Source organism: Euphorbia lathyris, chromosome 3 (assembly GCF_963576675.1).
Source record: "Euphorbia lathyris chromosome 3, ddEupLath1.1, whole genome shotgun sequence".
Taxonomy (NCBI): Eukaryota; Viridiplantae; Streptophyta; class Magnoliopsida; order Malpighiales; family Euphorbiaceae; genus Euphorbia; species Euphorbia lathyris.
In genome coordinates, this window is record NC_088912.1 from 80,512,123 (window position 1) to 80,532,389 (window position 20,267).

General features: G+C 42.6%; 1 long non-coding RNA gene across 1 annotated transcript; it reads left to right on the forward strand.

The window, feature by feature from the left end:
* The first annotated feature begins 422 nt into the window (after positions 1–422).
* Positions 423–2,544, forward strand: LOC136221723 (uncharacterized). The gene is made up of 3 exons (XR_010685281.1): positions 423–791; positions 888–1,031; positions 2,305–2,544. It is a non-coding gene; the product is annotated as an uncharacterized lncRNA (long non-coding RNA).
* Positions 2,545–20,267: the final 17,723 nt, after the last annotated feature.

A 20,267-nucleotide genomic window follows, 5' to 3' on the forward strand; every position in this document is an offset into this window, starting at 1 on the left:
TTAATTGTATATATTCAAGCCCTTGATGATGCTCGTAAGGTTGTGGTCATACGACCGTAATAGAATCGTTATCCAACGATTAAACTTAATAGAGGGACCCGTAAATTATTTTTATTTATTGATTAGATATAGTTTAAAAAAAGTGTACATATTTAAAGAAAATATAATAATACATGATTTATCAATTGTTTATCGTTTACTTATCCGAATCACTATTCAGTAATCGAAATAGACTTATCGTATTATAATTGCTATACAACAATCTAAATACAATAAATGAGATTAAATCATAAATTGTTATATTAATTGAATAAGGATTTTTTTATCATTATAAAAGAAAAATTAGATTAGGGATCTATTAATCTTAACATGAATAACGGATGACAATATAAAGTAGATTAGATTAAACTAAAACTTAATAAAAAAACAAAACCTATTTTTTGAAAAGAAACCAAAGCCCATTTTAATTTATAAGCAGATACAAGATTTATTTAAGTGATATGGGGTATATATCCATAAGATTGGGATTATTGTAGAGTCTTAAATTTGGATTTTAGGGTTCGTTTGCACATATCATATGCAGCCGCACTCATCTTCTCCTCCTCTTCTTCTCCTTCAGAAACGCAGCCATGGTCGGGCCTCCTGTCACCGTCGACGGCCGTAGCTCCTCCGTTCGCCAGCTGTTTTTCGTCCGTCTGCCGTCGTGACTCATCTACCGATCTCGTCTACTCGTTTGCGGTGATTCTCCTCCGATTGGCGGCCTGATTCTCATCAAACGCGGTGGGTCTACAGTGAGTTCTCTCTTTCTTCGGTTCTACATTCCCTTTTCTTTGATTTCTGCCGTTTTACTCATTTTTCTTTGGTTATTCTTTTCTCATTCTCTTCAGATTTTCTCCTATAAAAGCAAAGAGCAGCAGCCATCCGGCCAGCCGCCTGCTCCTCCATGGTGTTTGTCTTCACCGTCACGGCTCCTTCGCCGCCGTTCGTCTGTCCTGGCATCATCGGCCGTAGCCGCTCCGACCTGCGTTGAGGTAAGACCTGTTTATTTCTATTTAGTCTTTTTCGTTTTTTTTAGTTTTCCTTTTTGCCGTGGATCTATGAATTGATATGGGATGAAGTTTTGTTTGTTTTGATTTTGAGGGCGCTGAGATAGAAGGCAAACTATGGGTTCTGGGTTTTTTACATTTTTGGTGAACTGGATCCTTTAGGGGCGAAACTGGAGATGAAATAAAACAGGTTAATTTGTTAGATATTTGGTTAGATTAGTTGATAATTTGTGTAATCTGTACAAATGGTTATTTTCGAAAACAGCGGATTTGAGTTGACTGTAAACATCAAAAGAATACAAAAAATTAGCATGCATGATAGGTTATTATTCGAATAAAAAAAAAAAAGGGCGGCCCGGTCGCATTACGCGTCCCCGCTGATCCGGGGAGGGGTCCCACCACAAGGGTGTATTGGGGGCAAGCCTTCCCTTGCCAATTTAATTGACAAGAGGCCGCTCCTAAGACTCGAACCCGTGACCTCAGGTCACACGGCAACAACGTTTTACCGTTGCGCCAAGGCTCGCCCTCATAGGTTATTATTCGAATATATAAAGTTAATGTTAACAGGATGATGAATTATTAATAACAGATATTCAAAGGAAACTAAATGAACATGCATTCGAAGTTAGTAGAGTTAATAAATGGTTAGTACAGATTGAAAAAAAGGGATCAGTAGCAGAAATCTCAAATGGAATAATAAGCAAATAATATGTGTTTAATGTTAGTAAGATTAGTGAATAACTAGTAGCACATATTTAAATTGCAGTATCTAAAAAGCATTTAGATGAGCTAGGAACTAATGGATTTTTATTTTTAGTTTACAAAAAATTAGATCATTTTAAAAGCAATGTGAATGCTTTTAATCACTATTTTTATAAACTAGAAATAAAAACCTTATCTCAAAGCTTTTGAGATCAAAATAAGGAGAATTTGATTGTATTGAATTTGTGGAGAATAAAGAACTTTCTTCCTCTAGAAAGAAAAAGAACCTATTACAAAAAGCACCCCCCTGAACTTTGGCTCAAAACTCTCTTTCTCAAAATTGGGCTTTTTCTCTTGCTGTTTTTTTTGCTCTAATGTTGTTGACCTTTTTTCCTTGCTAATTTTCGGCCTCCATCTGATGAGCAAAAGAAGCTCTATTTATAAGTCAAACTTGACTTGAGTATGGCCATTGAAGTGTTGGCTCCTTTTCAATAAACTTTTGTCTCTTCTTTCTTGAAATTGGGATTTTCTGCATGGTTTTGTCTTTAATTTTCAGGTTTTGTCTCTTTAGTCTTGAAGAGTGGATTTTCCTCTTGGGTTGAGGACCAATAATGCTGCCAATCCTTGAATTTTGCCCTGGAAAGTTGAAGCTGAAGTTTGAATTATTTCCTTTGGTTGAAGCTTGATTTAGGAATTTTGAGAGGAAATATTTTTTCCTGAAACAGCAAAGGATGTAAATCAATTAGTTTTGTGAATACAAATTTTATTCTTCACACAAGCACTCTATTTTATTATTTCTTGATAGTTAGAATTTATTTTTGAATATTAATCCATTCATCATTAAGTGGTTCTAAGAATAAATTATGCTCTAAATATGATCTTTAATAGACAATCTCTTACAAAAAAAAATCATAACTAAAACTATATCCATTTCTTGAACATAATTATAAAATGAATGAGTTAACTTAACCATTAAACAAAAATTGAATTTAACTAACAATCATAATTTTAAAATATAACAAATTCAAAATTATATTTAGAAAACAACACATTAAATCTCATATATATTTTATAGCAAGATTTGAGACACATTTGTTCCAAAGAATTATATCTTGAATGTGACTTGGTAATTATATTTAGATATAACCAATTGGTATACAAATGCCTCATTTCTCGGGTAAATCGTACCTGAGAACGCAATGTTGTATTTCTGATATAATCCATAAACTTGTTGAAATTTCAAATATTGTCAATTAAAGCATAAAAATGTCCCGGACAAAAATGAGTATCTACATAGTGAAATGTATGCATGTATGTATGATTTATGTTTTTGCCTATGCTGCCTTTTTATCTGTTTTTTTTCTTTTTCTGTAGAGTGATCTGCATGCCCACGGGCGGAGACAGAGCGAGCTAGTGCGGGAAGCTGATGCCCGAGTTGGTCATGTGTATCAAGAGAGGGACGACCACTGGTCGGGGATGATGCGACGGGAGACTGAGGGTCGCCTTGCCGTCGAGGAGAGGGCGCGTGATGAGTCGATCAGCCGCCTTGCTGCAGAGGAGAGAGCACGAGCTGCCGATGAGAGAGCACGGGTTTCTGATGAGAGAGCGCGAGTTTCTGATGAGAGAGTGCATGCTGCCGAGGAGACACTATCTGCGGAGCGGGCATCTCACCTGAGAGATTTTGAGAACTATTGGGACTTCCCTCCGTATTAGGCTCGTAGCTTTCATTGTTGCTTTGTAGCTTTCATTGTTGCTTTGTAGCTTTTATTAGGGTTTCTCTGATGTATAGCTGATGTATAGGGAGTGGGGTGGATAGTAGGTAGGCTTTTTGTGAAAAGTAGGATAGGAAATGTATAACCCGTGATTCATATTACCATGCATTCAGTAGATTATGATGATTCCAATCATTCTCGTCAAATATATTCATGCCTTTATTTATTTACAAACAACAGAAATACTTAGTCTCTTATACATTGTTTTTGTAATTGCTCAAGTCATAACTATTGTTACCAGGACCCGCCTTTCGGTTTTCGGATCCTGGTGATTTTTCTCCTCTCCTTTTACTATCCCGGAATTTTTAAATGAGTGCCCTTTCGGGTTTTCACCCATTGGGATTTCCCTTATTGTTGCATAGGTCGCCCTTTGCGGGTTTTCAACCTATCGGGAATTTTTCTTTATTTTTCTTCTTTTTTTTTTTTTTTTTTTTTACGAAAAGTATTTCTTAAGCCTATCCAGATTGGTAGGTTCGGAGAATTCCATGCCGTCCATTGTGGTTAACTTCACCGCTCCTTTGCTTAGTATCTTTTTTACGACGAATGGTCCTTCCCAGTTAGGCCTGAACTTCCCCCTCGGGTCGGTGTGCGTCACACGGATCTGTTTCAGCACCAAATCTCCTTCTTTGATAGGGCTGGTCTTGACTTTTTTATTGAAAGCCCGCGCCATCCTTCTTTGATATAACTGTACATGGTAAAGGGCTTCCATCATTTTCTCATCAACTAAAGCCAACTGCTCACATCGCCTTTTCACCCATTCCGTCTCGGGGATTTCTGCTTCCACTGCGATTCTCAACGATCGCTTTTCAATCTCAATCGGCAGGACTGCTTCTGTTCCGTATACCAAGGAGAATGGCGTTGCCCCAGTCGAGGTTCTGACTGTCGTGCGATAAGCCCACAACGCGAGTGGGGGGTGCTCATGCCAGTTCCGATGTGATTCCACCATCTTTACGAGGATCCTCTTAAGGTTCTTATTAGCTGCTTCTACTGCCCCATTAGCTTGTGGATGGTACGGAGAAGACCTGTGATGTTCAATGCCATATTCCCAAAAAAGATTCCTTACTTCCCCCTGAAACTGGACTCCGTTATCCGTGATCATGTGATGAGGCACTCCGAACCTGGTGATCAAGTGTTTTTCAATGAACTTTCTCATCTGCTTGGATCCCAGTTTGCTAAACGACTCTGCTTCTACCCATTTGGTGAAATAATCGATGGCGACTGCAATAAACTTATGTCCATTTGAAGCATTAGGCCTTACTTCGCCGATGATGTCAATGCCCCAGGCAGCGAATGGCCAAATAGGTGCTAGCACATGTAGTTCCATGGCCGGAAGATGACTGCAATCGCCGTGGATTTGACAGTCGTGACATTTCTTCGCATACTCGTTACAATCTCTTTCCATGGTGAGCCAATAGAAGCCTTGCCTAATAGTTTTCTTAGCTAGTACCGCTCCTCCCATATGGGCTCCACAAATTCCCGAATGTACTGATTCTATCGCCTCGCGGGCTTCACCCGCATCCAAGCATCTTAGTTGTAATCCGTCAATGTGCCTTTTGTAAAGCAAGTCGTTATGGATGACGAACTGACGAGCTAGCCTTCTAATCACAGCTTGATCCCTAGGTTCTGACTCTGCCGGATATGTCCCATCTTTCATGAAGTTCACGATATCGAAATACCATGGTTTTTCATCTGTCCCTAACAGCATTACGTCCTCGTAACATGGTTTGTGAGATCTTCTCAATACCAATGGTTTCGAAGCAAGGTTCAGGGGGTTGTCCCAAACTGAAACCAAAGTGGCCAAGGCATCCGCGGCCTGATTCTGAGCTCGAGGAATGTGATAGAAGCGATATTCTTTGAATCTCAATGCCAACCCTTCTAGCTGATCTAGATACGGACGTAGCCTTTCTTCTCTCACTTCCCAGTTTCGTTGTGCCTGTTCGATGATCAGCTTGGAGTCACCCCAAATTTCGACATATGACGCTCCCAGTGCTGCTAATGACTCCAAACCATAAATGCATGCTTCGTATTCGGCCATATTGTTGGTAAGGGGGAAGGATAACTTCTTCGCCATCGGGATTCTTTCTCCTTCCGGGGAGATAAGTAGTACTCCTACTCCGGCTCCATTCGAATTAACTGCTCCGTCGAAGAACATTTTCCACGGTGTAACTTCGATTGCATTCAAATGTTCATCGGGGAAATTATAGCTTATCTCTTCTTCTTCTATATTCAGGGGTTGATTAGCCAAAAATTCTGCCACGGCTCTTCCTTTGATAACCTTCTTTGTCACATATTCAATGTCAAACTCGGACAAAAGCAACAACCATCTGGCTAACTTCCCCGTCAAGGATGGAGTTCGGTATAGATACTTCACGGGGTCCATCCGAGAAATAATGATCACTTTATACGATTGGAAATAGTGCCGCAGTTTCTTCGTCAACCACACCACTGCCACACATGTCTTTTCGATCATGTTGTATTTGAGCTCATACTTTAGGAACTTCTTACTCAAATAATACACCGCGTGTTCCACACCGGTGTCTCCCTCTTGAGCTAGCATTGCTCCAATAGATCGCTCCTCAATTGCTACATAGAGGAGAAGTGGCTTTCCCAGTTTAGGCGGTCTCAACACTGGCGGATTAGACAAGTAACTTCGGACACTCTCCAACGCTTGTTGACACTTATCATTCCAAACGACGGGTTGGTCTTTCCTTAACAACTTAAAGATTGGCTCGCAGATTGTGGTTAGTCTCGCTATGAACCGACTGATATACTGAACTTGCCCCAGAAACCCCTCACTTCCTTCTCATTTCTCGGCGCTGGCATTTCCTTTATAGCCTTCACTTTATCGGGATCCACCTCAATTCTCTTATTTTCGATTACATAGCCTAAGATTTTCCCCGACGAAACACCGAAAAAGCACTTCTTCGGGTTTAACCTTAGCTTGAATTCTGCAATTCGGGCCAAAAACTTCTCGAGTGCGGCAAAATGCCCTTCTCTTGTCTCTGATTTGACCATCATGTCATCCACGTAGACTTCTACCTCCTTGTGTATCATGTCATGGAACAGTGCCGTGGCCATTCTCTGATAGGTTGCCCCGGCATTTTTCAAACCAAATGGCATCACTCTGTAACAGTATGTTCCCCACTCAGTTGTGAACGAGGTTTTCGCTTTGTGCTTTTCGGCCATCTGAACTTGCATGTAGCCCATGAAACCGTCCACATTCATGTGTAAGACGCTTGACGTTGCACTGTCGATCAATACATCGATATGAGGCAATGCGAACTCATCCTTGGGGCATGCCTTGTTAAGATCTCTGTAATCCACGCACATCCTCACTTTGCCGTCCTTCTTTGCGATGGGCACTACATTTGCGACCCAAGGGGGATAGTCGATTACTTCGATGAACCCTGCTTCTAACTGCTTCTTTACCTCCTCTCTGATCTTATCTGCCCATTCGGGTCTCATACGTCGGAGCTTCTGCTTTACGGGCCTCGCCTCGGGATATGTTGGAATACGGTGAGTTACGATTGATTGATCAATTCCAGGCATGTCTTCGTATGTCCAAGCGAATACAATTTCGTAGTTTTTAATTATTCTCTCAAATTCTTTTCTCTCTTCAATAGTTAATGCTTGAGCAATTTGTATAAGTTTAGGATTTTCATCCGTACCAAGATTGAAAGTTGACATTTCTATCGTATTGATTTCAAATGTAGGCATGTTATATGAATGAGAATGCATGGAATGATCATGATCAACATCAAGCAAGTAAGCAAAATCAGAATTCATTTCATTGATAGCGTGGGCGATTACATCATCTGACTCAAACAAAGCAGTAATACAATTTTCATCCTCAATATCTTCGGACTTCTCATATACTCTCGAGGTACTAGGCTCAATTTCAGCTCCTGTAGTCGCTTCAATGGTAATGACCTGCTCCTCGGCATTTGAATCCAGCATCATGATCTCCTCGACGAAGCAGCTTGCGTTTCCTTTGCCCCAGTCGGCGACATCATTGAAGATTTCAAACCCTGGCAGAACCTTTCCTTCCGTGCTAGTCCACGACTCAGAGGTTCCCGAATATGGCTTTCCATGCCCCTCGCTTACAAAATGCTTCCTCAAGCCTATTTTTCCTTCTGCACTTATGTTGGATGGACTCCCCTGCTCATATCCCAAACCCCTCCGGGTTTTCTGACTTTTAAAATTCGGAAACTCCGACAACCCTTGATGGCGTACTCCTAATCCCATTCCCGGGATGAAACCTCCTTTCATCATCTTCACCACATCGGTGGTCATGCTCGATTCGTAAATCCCGGAGACTTGGAATCCGGAGAAAAGTTGAGGCTCAATTCCCAATGCTGCCACCGAGCTCAGTTTCTCAGCTCTAATTGTTACTATCTCCTCCCCGAAAGGGAACTTGATCATTTGGTGGAGCGTGGAGGGTACACCTCCCAGCTTGTGGAACCAAGGGCGTCCCAACAACACAGCAAAAGTTACCGGGATGTCCAATACTGTGAACTCAGTCTCTTCTTCATGCGGCCCTACTTTCAATTTGGCCTTGAAAACTCCTTCAATATGCCTACGGCTGTCATCGTATGCTCTGATCACTGTTTCAGAAGCTGTCAAATCTCCTCTCTCCACTCCCAACTTCGACAAGAGTTTCAACGGACAAACATTAATGGCCGATCCATCATCGACCATCACACAGCTAGTCTTCTTCCCGTTAATTTCCGCTCGGATATACAATGGCTTGTTCTGAGCCTTCCCCTCTTCTGGGAGATCCTCATCGGTAAATGTGATCACAGTCCTCTTTCGAGCCATAATTGCCCCTACTAGCGCTTTCGGCTCGGTATCGGTGGAAATAACCAAATTCTGCAACTCTTTCATCAGATTTTCACGATGGTACCTAGAATGGCATAAAACTTCCCAGACCGTAGACTTAGCTTGCGTCTTCTTCAACTGTTCAAGAACTTGGTCGTCGGGCTTAGGAGCCGAACCTTCTCCAATCTCAATCTCTACCATTGGTGCCTTTCCCTCGGCCACACGACCTGATCTCGTCATCATCGCAACTTCCGGCTCGTCATCCGACTCGTCCCAAATGTTGATAGGGATCTTCCGATTGGCATCCTCCTCGTCCGAGGAACTTGCCCAACTGTCCACGACCATCAAATCCATAACGTGAGGAACACTCGGATTCAGGAAAAAGGGATCCGCCGATCCATACAAGGCCCAACCTATCAACTCATCATAGTCACGGAGGGACACTCTACTCATCCTTCTCGCGGCCAACGGAATAGCACCTCGTTGTATGCACATGAGCTGCACCTTATCGCTCATTGTCTCATTACACTGCTCATAACGGTGCCTCCACCTTCTAGCATAATCCACAAAGTGTTCCTCGGGGAATTGCCTAATCCTGTCCAGATCATCCAGAGATCCCGTCCACGGAATGTACATTTCATATCTCGCCACAAAGGCATTTCGGAGCGGTATCCAATGACACATCTCTTCCTCTGACAGACCCTGATGCCACAATAAGGCTTCACCCATCAAGGTTTCCGGAAAATGTTCATGCAACTCACACTGTGGAAATCCAGCGTTATACATATGATCGCGGAATATCCTTGCATGCTCCACAGGATCCCGGTATTCACCATACCTAGGCATCGCTAACACCGCATCGGGTGTTTGGTAAGACGGGGAATCAGGGGTTTGCTCTGCTAGCATCCATACTGTATACTCCTTGATAAATCTCTTTGTCATAGCTGCCCAATCAGTCTTAACATACATTGGCAGCGACATATACCACATCAGCGGTTCACCCATCAATGAATTACAAAACAAGCTAGTGATCTCTTCCTCTTTGAAACTCAAGGCTGTCATAGCCGATAAGTAGAAGTGGAGGTGCTCCATAGGGTCCTTATTGCCATTATACTTGCTCATCCTCGGCAATGGACGCTTGATGGGTCCAATCTGCATTGCAAAGCGCTCCGCAGTTTTATCTTCAGCTCTCTGATACTTTTCTAGAAACAAATCCGACAACCGATCCCAATCGTGCTTGCAAGAGTCGGGTAATGAATGGAACCATTCCAAAGGCTCACCTACCAGCGAATGGTGGAACCACTGAGCAATCTCATCTACTCCGAAGGATTCAATAAACATGTCGTGCATATATTCACGCAAGTGCACTTCAGGATCCCTTCCTCCACTAAACAAACCCAAATTTGGCACGATAGTCCGAGACGACCCCTCACCGGTCTTTTCGGCACTATCCTCGTCATATGGTGCTCCACCATCTGATCCTTCCTCCATTGGTTCATCCTCTTGTTCCTCACCCAAGAAGGACACATACAGACCATTTCCTACATTGCTTCTTTCGACGGAGTCCAACAACTCCTCTACTTCTTCCTCAAAAGATTCCATCACCACAGTTTCCGTCAAACCAGCTCCGATCATGCTTACCCTATGATTAGGCAATGGATTGCGCCTAACGGAAGGGTTTGCTGATGAAGGATCAGCTATCTTCTTCTCCTCAATCAAATCTTGGATTTCGTGTTTCAGCCTCTCACAATTCTCAATCGTATGTCCATAACTGCTGTGGAACTCACAATACCCTCTAGCCTGAATATGCGGAGTAGGTTGAGCTTTGTTATATGGGGTAAGGGCTTTCAATAATCCCTTCTTTTGCAGACGCTCGAAAACTTTGGCATAGGTCTGATCGAACTTGGCGAACCGCCTCTTTTCGATGGCATTAAGATCAACCACTTTCACTGCTGCGGATTCTGTACTCGCGCTAGGCCCTGCGGCACTATATCCAGACTTCGTCCACTTGGTATAAGCTTTCTTCGGCTCCCCATCACCTTCGACTGTCAAGGCACAACTATACATCTGATTGAAATCCGTGAACGGCATATACCACAACTCATTCTTGATATACGGCAACGTATTGCCAATCACCATTCGGATCTGATCTTGCTCCAGCGGCTTCTGTTTCATGACCGCGGCCTTAGCCCTCCATCTCTTCACGAAGTCTGAAAGGGATTCCCCAGTCTGCTGCTTAGTGCTCTCTAACTCTTTCAAAGTGACTTCCAGCATGGTGTTAAAGCTATACTGAGCGATGAATGACTTCGCCAACTCCTTCCAATCCTTCTTTGTCACCATTGGTAACGCATGGAACCATGTGAGGGCAGCCCCCTCCAGGTAAGTGTTAAACAGCCCCAAGACTTGATCCTCGGTCAGGATCGTGTGCTTTATTACCGCAACGTACTGATTCATGTGAGCGGTGGGATCTCCAGTTCCATCGAACTTTTTCATGTCAGGGAGCCGGAATTTCAGAGGCAAAGCTGTTGCTGTCAAGCAATTCTTCAAGTTATAGAAATCCTGACTTCCGGAGCTTCCTCCGTGCAAGTCCTGTACTTCCTGTGTGATGTGTTGCCTCCACTCCTCTTCCTTAGCTTTCTCCTTCTCTAACTGTTTTCGGACATAATCCTGATAATCCTCCTCATTCCCAAAGCGAGGGCCATCGTTCACCTCATTCTCAGCGCGCTTACTACCACTCTTGTTGTCCTTCAGTGCTAACTCAGCTAGCTGGGCCAAGATTGCGGCCAGCTGGTCGTTGATATTGTTCACAGAATTCTCCAATTCAGCCACCTTCTCGTCTGTTGCAGACATACTGACGGAAGACTGAGTATACTCGGATGAAGATGATTCAGAAGCCACAACTACTGATTCGGGACTGTCTACTCGCGACTGATCAACCTGTCTGACAAGCCGATTACTCTCGCGAAACCACAACCGCTTAATGATGACGTCTGCGCGAACGATATCCATTAGTATGTATGCATGATTTCATATGCATGATTCGTGGTGTGTGCGTTTATTTATTTACGATTATAAGATAAGAAGAACAAACGTTAGTTCTATTTACATGTATCACAACATCTCTCTTCCACCCTTATTCCTCCACACACTCGTTGGTCCAGGTCTCTTTCCTAGGATTTTAGTTTGGGGCTCACATTGCGGCCCAGGGGACGCGTGATGCCGTCGATTATTGCGGAAAAATAAATCATTCATCAGACAATACAGTTCGTTTTGACGTATCAACGTTCAGTGACTAAGAAATCGACCAAGTTGGATTGTCCTTTCGGAATAACTCGTCTTTCGTCCTTTCGTGAGACGCATTAATTCGGGTTTTGACTCCCTTTGAGCGCATCTCAGTTTTTAGACGTGGTTCGAGTTATTCTTCTAGTCCAATCGTTCGTTATTGTCAACGACTCGTTCCCTTTTATTCGCGTGGGTTCATGTCTCGATTTTTGGATCCATCGAGAGACGTAACCACGTGTTTATTTAGTGATGGACTCACTTTTGGATTTTATTTTAGGGAACAGACTCATTGTGTAACGCGTTTGTTCCTAGCATCGAGGATCCGTTTGCTCATTTTAGCTACGTGAAAAAGACGGCGAGTCTTATTTTGAGCGCACGGTAACCTTTCGGCTAGCAACAGTTCGTTGTTTTTCCCAATCCACGGGATATATCATCTTAGCGTGGTTATAGAAAATCAACGTTTCGTTGAATCGCGTGTTTGTTCGAAGCGAGGATATCACCGTTTTCTTTCCTTTAGGCGCGAATTTAAGCAATCACGTATATCGGGCCATATTTCTTGCAGTTTTGGTAACGGTCGAAATGATCGAGTCGTTAGTCAAAACCCGCAGTCTCGTCCATATGGCGCAATTATATGGTTTGGCTTAATTCGGCTTCGAGATTTTAAACGGGGTATACTCTCGTTCGAGGCACGTATTCAATGACATTGGTTTATTTTCTTTAACTACTCGCGGGATTAACATATATCGTAGATTCAGAATGATTTTGGTCGATTAGTTCATTTTTCTTTTCTTTATTTTCTTAGTCATCTGTACGGGCACATCCATTTCTCTTAAGAACGACACGAGGCATAACGTAAAAGCTCGTCTTTCATTCGGAAGGGACGGGCTACTTGTGCGAAACTTTTCACGTTACGACAGGGTCGTTCGAAACAGAAATGTTCTTCATTTTCGTTTCGTCATGATGTCGTTTTATCCTAACTTATTTAAAGAATGTGAATAACGGCTACCGTTAATATAGTCTTTTGTATCGAAATGTAACTATCCTTAACACCGAACCGATTCATACTAATACGTGCTTACGTCATAACGTATTTCCTGAACACGTGCCTTCGTCGGGACACCGAAAGGGACAAAGCGGGTCGCACATGTTCATTCATATGAGATGACTAAGTCGTCTTTAGTTCAAATCGTTTCGATGTTTTAGGGTAATTAGTATGTCGATTCATGAGTATATATTAACGCATCGTCTCATTTTCTTTACATAATTTAGGATTAGACACGTATCATGGCGGTTTGAAAACACGAACTGATTCATTTATCACATCAAAAATAGTAACGGGTAATCCTATGGAAACTTTTAAGGCTACTATATGCTGACACGGCTGACCGCGGGACCTCACAGGACCGTACAGATTCGCCCCTAACGAATGGATGGGGACCCTCTGGCGCCTTACTGTAAGGGGGAACTTACGCTAGCCTCTTTCGAGCGACGAATGGACTCTCGCTAGAGGTTTCGCGGAAATTACCCAAAGGGTTTGCAATAATGCTCGTGAATGCATACGAAAAGAAGTAAAACGATCCGTCCCCGTTAAGGGCTTAGTGCATGCCTTCCGGAATCAAATTTCTCGCTTCCCCAGCAGAGTCGCCACTTGTTAGACGAGGTGCCGCGGCCTAATCTCCTGGGCGGACCGGGGGGTGGACAACCTCATGGCGATGTAAGCGGTGATTGGCGCCGAAAGCAACCAATCGTGGAATCAAGCTGCTCGGCAGGACCGGAGCTCGGAGATATGGAAGAGTCGCCACCCACGAATGGGAAAATGAACACCGATCCCTTACGGGAGACCGGTGTGGGTTTGGGAAACTTAGGTACGAGCCGAGAAGGCTAGCTCCTTTCCGGAGAAAGGCTACTAGGCACCCCGACATCGCCCGGTTATGAACCACCAGCCTCCTACTCAGCATGTTAGGCGATAACGGACTAATCGTATACTTCTTTAAGTTTAAAATTCATTTGAAACCCTTTTCTTTCTCTTTTTGGAAACCGTTTTGAGCATATGATATTGAAAAGCCATATCAGTAAAGAATCACCCATTTATGTTTATACATACACAGAGAGGGGGGGAGAAAGAAGTGATTTATTTACAACCGTATTTAAAGGTTATGTTGTGTGTCTATTCTACACTAACTTACTTCCCCAAAACGGATTTATTTACATGGTTCGCACCTTAATCGTCGTTGGAACGATTTAGGTGCGTTTTAAAACCCCGTTTGATGAAGTTTACCCGAATCGCCGTTGGAACGACTCGAGTATTTGAAAACGTTTGAGATGAAAACCTTTTAATGAGAAAACATGGTTAAACATACAAGTCAATTTTACTTTGTACAAATTTTTTAAGAAAACGATTCAAAACTCCTTATTTACAACGAAAACGATTTTAATTACAATGTTCGCTTAATCCGTCGTTGGAACGGACTAAGGTTTTAAAGCGTGGTGTTTTGAAGACGATTTAAAATATCAACAAAAATGACTCTATTTATCTACATTAGAAATCTAAGAAAGCTCCTTAGCTTAAATAATTTAATTGAAAACTCTCTTTTCGTGATTTATTTTCCCCACTTATTTAATGGACTCTCTAATTGTTATACTTACAACAATAAACTTATTTAAACTAATATTCACACTCAAATAAAGCCTTCTTGGAACATGGACCCATGAATGAGCCAAAAGAATAAAGAAAATAGTTTAGACACATATATATATATACCTTTAAATCAAAAAGGAGAAGATAAGAAAATAAGAGTTAATAAAAGGAAACTATATAATACATATATGAAAATGCTAGATAAAATACATTTATACTTTAAAAATGCTAAAACAATAAGTAAATCTTATGGATAAGAAAATAATATTTACCCAAAAATAACTTCCTTCAATAATTAACGAAATAACCCAAATGTTCCTAAAACTATACATATATATACATAATTAATATAGTTTAAATACCAAAAATGACATATACTAATATCCATCAATTGTTTCTCAAAATATCAAATAACTAATATTTAAACATAGCCTAAGTTAATAAAAAGGAAATACGTATATATATATTTATACTTATATTGTAAAATAAAATAAAAATGATATACCAATATTCTAAAATAAATATATATACTAAAATTCTTTAATAATTTGAAAAGAATATGTTACGTAATTATATATATATGTACTAAGGATTAAAAGTCTAAAAGTTAAGAAAAAGGGACCGAAATGACATTTTTTACATTTTGGCAGATTTACCGGCGGAAAATCCGTCGGTAAACAACCTTTAGTGACAGAAATGGCAAATTACAGCAGCACTCCAACATTTTCCAGATTTATTCAAAAGCATTAAATTAAATCTAATTCAATCGTTTTGGACTTCCGAACTACCAAAGATGGATCATAGTCGAAAACGGAAGTTCCTAAAACGATGTTTTTATTTTAAAACGTTATTTGGAAACCTCTTTTAAATCAAAAACTTATAATTACAACATTTTCGATACCCGAACTACCTTTTTATCGGATCACGGTTCGTATGGGGATATCCAAAACGAGGTTTTTATTTTAAAACAAAACCGAATTTTATTTAACACGAAACGAAAATTAAATAAATACGCTAACTAAATAAAACGTGACAAAATAAATAAATGACTAAAGGAATAAAAACTATAGCATAAAAAAAATAAATAGAAGGAGAGAAATAAATTAAATAAAATAAAGAGTCTAGTCCTCGGATAATACCTTTGATTCGGTATATGACAGTCGAAGCCGATTGATTCCACGAACCGCGAGCTCCCGATTTTAATAAAAATTTAGTAAAAATTGAACTTAGGAAATTTGAAATTTTTGAGAAAAAAAAAATATTTTTCTCAAAAAAAAAATCCACACTCTCTCTCTAAAAATGTTTAGAGTGAGAAAGTTTTCCTCTCCAAAAAAAGGCCCCCTTTTCACCTTGGGATCCGTGCCCTTATATAGGGAAACGGATCCCGGAACAATGGGCGACGCCTAAAAAAAATTGGGCGTCGCCCATTGTGGTTGGGCGGCCAACATGAGTTGGGCGATCGCCCAACGGCGTTGGGCGAGCGCCCAATCCTCGTCGGGCGTCCGCCCGACGCGTTGGGCGTTCGCCCGATGTGGTTGGGTGCCCGCCCGGCGACCCTCGGGGCGTGCCCCGCGCCGTCGGACGCGTGCACTCCGTGGCCGCCGAGCGCATGTTCTGCGCAACCAGAAGCTCGCACGTCGCGGCCGCCGAACGCGCGCCTCACGCTGCTAGGCACGTGCGCTCAACGGCCCACGAGGGCGCGCACCGCCAGCGGTCCCAGGCATTGCTCGGACGTCGAGAGCGTGCCACTCGCGGTGCGTCCGACGGACGCCGCGCGCACGTCTCGAGCCGTCAAGCGGGCGTTCGACCATCGTCGTCCGCGTGCGGGATGCCGTTGCGTGCCCGCGCCGTGCCGTTAATTTTCCTCCGCTTATTATTCTTTATATATTTTTCAAAACTTCCGGAATCAATCGCTTCGACCGTCTTGTTTTCAGGTTTTCGTCACAGGTCCTCCGACTCGGTGTCTACAGCCGCGCAATTGATAGATTGGATTAGAGTAAGACGACCTGCTAGGGAAAGAGAATTAGCTTTCCAACTAGCACACAAACCGTTAGTTTTGTCCAAAGTATCTTTAAAAGAGGCTTTGTAGACTATGTCGCTGTGAAGAGGGACCCCAAGATACTTCCCCAAAGAGTGAGTCGGGGGAATGCCGGAAAGATCACTCAGCCTTCTGCACATGCCTTTGTCCATGTTCTTAGAGCAAAGCATCCGAGACTTTTGGATATTAATCTTCTGGCCAGAAGCAGCACAGAAGCAATTAAGGATATCCATCACCACACTAATTTGCTCCTCATTCCCTTCCACGAAGAGCATCACATCATCAGCGAAGAACAAATGGGTAATGGGCGGGCAATGTTTGTTGATGGATACATGGTGGAGAATCCCCTTGCTCACAGCCTCTTGGATCAGGTGCGACAATCTTTCCATGGCAATAATAATAAGGAAGGGGCTCATAGGATCTCCTTGACGAATTCCCCTGGAGGGAGAGAACTCATCAGACATATATCCATTGATCATAACCTGGAAAATAGGAGAGGAAATGCAATCCTCAATCAATTTCCTCCAGCTCTCCGGGATACCAGCTTTCATCAAACTATCCAGAAGAAAGCTCCAGTTTAAACGATCATAAGCTTTCTCTAGATCCAGTTTGAGAGCCACGATCCCTTTCCTACCTTTCTTCATCTTCATGGAATGGACCACCTCCTGGGCAATAACAACATTATCCATCATTTGCCTTCCAGGAACAAAACTCCCTTGATTCTGGCTTATAATCTCCGGAAGGATCCGCCGGATTCTATTAGCCACAATCTTAGTGATAGCTTTATATAACACATTGCAAAGACTGATTGGCCTCATCTGAAGAAAGGAGGAAGGTTTATCAACTTTTGGGCTCAGAACCAGGAGGGTTTTATTAACCAGCCTAATATCATTGGAACCACCAAAAACACCTAAAACAAAACTGTAAATGCCCTCCTTCACAGTATCCTAGTGTTTATGGTAGAAACTAGCAGGAATACCATCGATCCCTGGAGCTTTAGTAGCTCCGATACTGGAGAAAGCCAGATCAATTTCTTTCTGGTCAATAGGATGGAAAGCTTCCTTAATAGCATCCTCCCCCAACCTAGGAAAGGAGATCCCAGAGTGGGCACTATTCAAGTCCACCGCTTCCTCTTTAAAAAGGTCTTTATAGAACTCAAGGGCAAGGCGACGAATATCTTCCTCCTCAAAGGCCCAATCCCCATTAGAGTCTTTGATAGTATCGATCCTATTCCTCTGCCTTCTAATAATCGTTGAAAGGTGGAAAAACCTGGTATTCTGGTCCCCGTCCTTAATCCAAGCCTTCCTAGATTTCTGGAACCAAAGAAGCTCTTCCTGTCTAAGCACTGCTTCCAACTCGTTTTGGAGAGATCTAAGATGACAATTCAGACTGTGATCGAAGCGGATCTCCAAACAACGTTGAATGCCTTCCATCCTTCTTAAAAGTTTGTTTTTCCTTCTGATAATGTGGCCAAAGATGTTTTTATTCCATCCCACCACATTCCTCATGAACCCCTCAGCGGCAAGGATAACATCAGAGTTAGGTTGCCAATTGTTTTTAACAAAATTCTTAAACTCAGGGTGTGAGTCCCAAGCAATAAGATACCTAAAAGGTCTATTCCCTTTAAGCCGATTACATTTAACCAGCTTAATGAGGATAGGGCAATGGTCAGAATGACGGAAAGGGAGATTAAGCACATTGACCTCGGGAAATCTATAAATTGCAGCAACATTAGCGTAAACTTTGTCTAACCGAACAAACACACTATTCCTTTTCCAGGTAAACTTGTGACCAGCGGCTCCCAAGTCCGACAGCCCGCATAAATCCATACTCTGCTTGTGATTAAGGCACCGGTTCACATAATGATTACCCCCTCCTCTCTGATCACTCATAAGGGCAATGTCATTAAAGTCCCCAGCCACCAACCAAGCATCCACCATGCTAGTACTAATAGAGTACAGGATCTCCCATAGCCTTTTCCGGTTAGTCAAAACAGGATCGGCATAAACAAAGGTGACAAAGAAAGGTTTATTACCAGGGTAACACACCTTACTATGGATGAATTGACTGTCCATACTAATAATGCCAATATAACTTGACCTGGCTTCCAAAAGAGCCAAATCCCCCCTGCCCGACCAGTAGCCTCCGATCTGACACAACTCCAATTCTTAAACTTTCTAACCACTTCATCTGCTTTGGAACCACTAACCTTGGTCTCCAGAAGAGCAAAACAAGAAGGATTAAATTGCTTAATAAGATCATTACCATGGATGCGGGTTGCTTTGCTCGCCGCACCTCTAACATTCCAAACAAAAAACTCCATCAGAAAGGAAGACTACTGACACAAGCCCATACCCTAGATCAGGTATTTATTCGAGGCTCCGGAGAGCCTAGAAGAGGTGCCAGAAGGCCCCCTTTTATCCCAAGAATCCAACACACTATGGTTCTTTTTAGGGTTAGCTTTGGGTTTCTTCATATTCAACTTATTAACTCCCATAGATTTTCCAATTGGAACATCAACAAGATGGTTCAAACTACTAACCTCATTATTCAACACTTTTCCTGTTGGGAGAAAGGTCTGGGAACTCCCTTTGGCATCAGCTTTAGAGATAAAAAGAGGATTAATAGATTCACCTAGGATGGAGGCTGGCTCGGCCGATTCAAGGCCTGGCATGCTTAACTCCATATGCTCATTAGAGGGATCCGAGTCCTGTCCCTCCTTAATAGACAAGACAACGAACCGTGACCCCGAACCGGATGCTGAGACCACACCAGCATCACCACCCCTCTTGATGTCAGGGGGCCTAACCTTGATCTCAGGAGAAATATGGAGAGTGGTCATCTCTTTACTGATATCCGGAGAATGACTCCTAGCTGCATTAGCTCGTGGCTTCCTTCTAACTGACCTTTTGGCAAGCATCCATGGGCCAAAATTCCTTCCTTCACCTTGACTCTCCTCAGCTCTACCTATAATAGGTGCCACCATCTCCTCCACCACCTTCCTCTTTTTAGGACATCCATCATAGGTATGTCCAAACATGCCACACTCATAGCAGATATTGTGTATACCTTCATATTCAATATGAAAGACCTTATTCTGAACACAGAATTTGGACAGAAGAGGCTTAGCGAGATCAATGTCAATACAAACCCTTGCAAACTTGCCCCTCACTGCCCCAACGGTAGTCTTATCAACATGGTGAACTTTTCCAACAAGGCCACCAATCTTATTCAAGAATCTTTCATTGTAGTATTCAATAGGTAGACCTGGGAATCTAACCCAAGTAAGGATCCTGTTAACAGAGCAATCATTAGGATTGAAATTTGGGACCCATGGTCTCAGCGCCAAAACATGATTGGAGATAATATAAGGTCCACCATTAACAACAGCATTGAATCTTCAGCCCTTGTAAATTTAATGACATAATAGTCATTTTCAAGGTCTGTAATGGTAACCTTTCCTTTCTTCACCCATTGTGCCTGGATCCTCTAGGCAAAATAATTGAAGCTAATCCTTTTCCCAAGGACCGTGACAATTAAGGATAACTTCCACTTCGATCTAAGGATCCGTTTATCTTCAGAGGAAAGACGGATCACCGGGCACAGCGGGTCCTCTTGATCTCCATCTTCAATATCAGAGTCGGAGAAGAATCCCTCAGATTCATCCTCGATAACGTCATCCTCCAACATGGGTTCCTCCTCGACTACCCCTAACACCTTATCTCTCCAAGAAATATTCCCCTTATCGTTTTCCACAGTGAGGTTATTCTCCTTATCCACCGGTTTTCATGAACCCGGATTAGTATTAGGGTATGTTGAGTTTTGGCCCGTCGCCCCCTGGGCTAGCAGTCCGGCCCCCGGGACAGCCTCCGCCTCACCTTCTGCCCTAGAGCCAGGGGCCACTGCCAAAATCTCAGCCTGGGCAGCAGCCCCTGAAGATTGCTCAGCCGCGGTAGGACAGCCCATCGCCG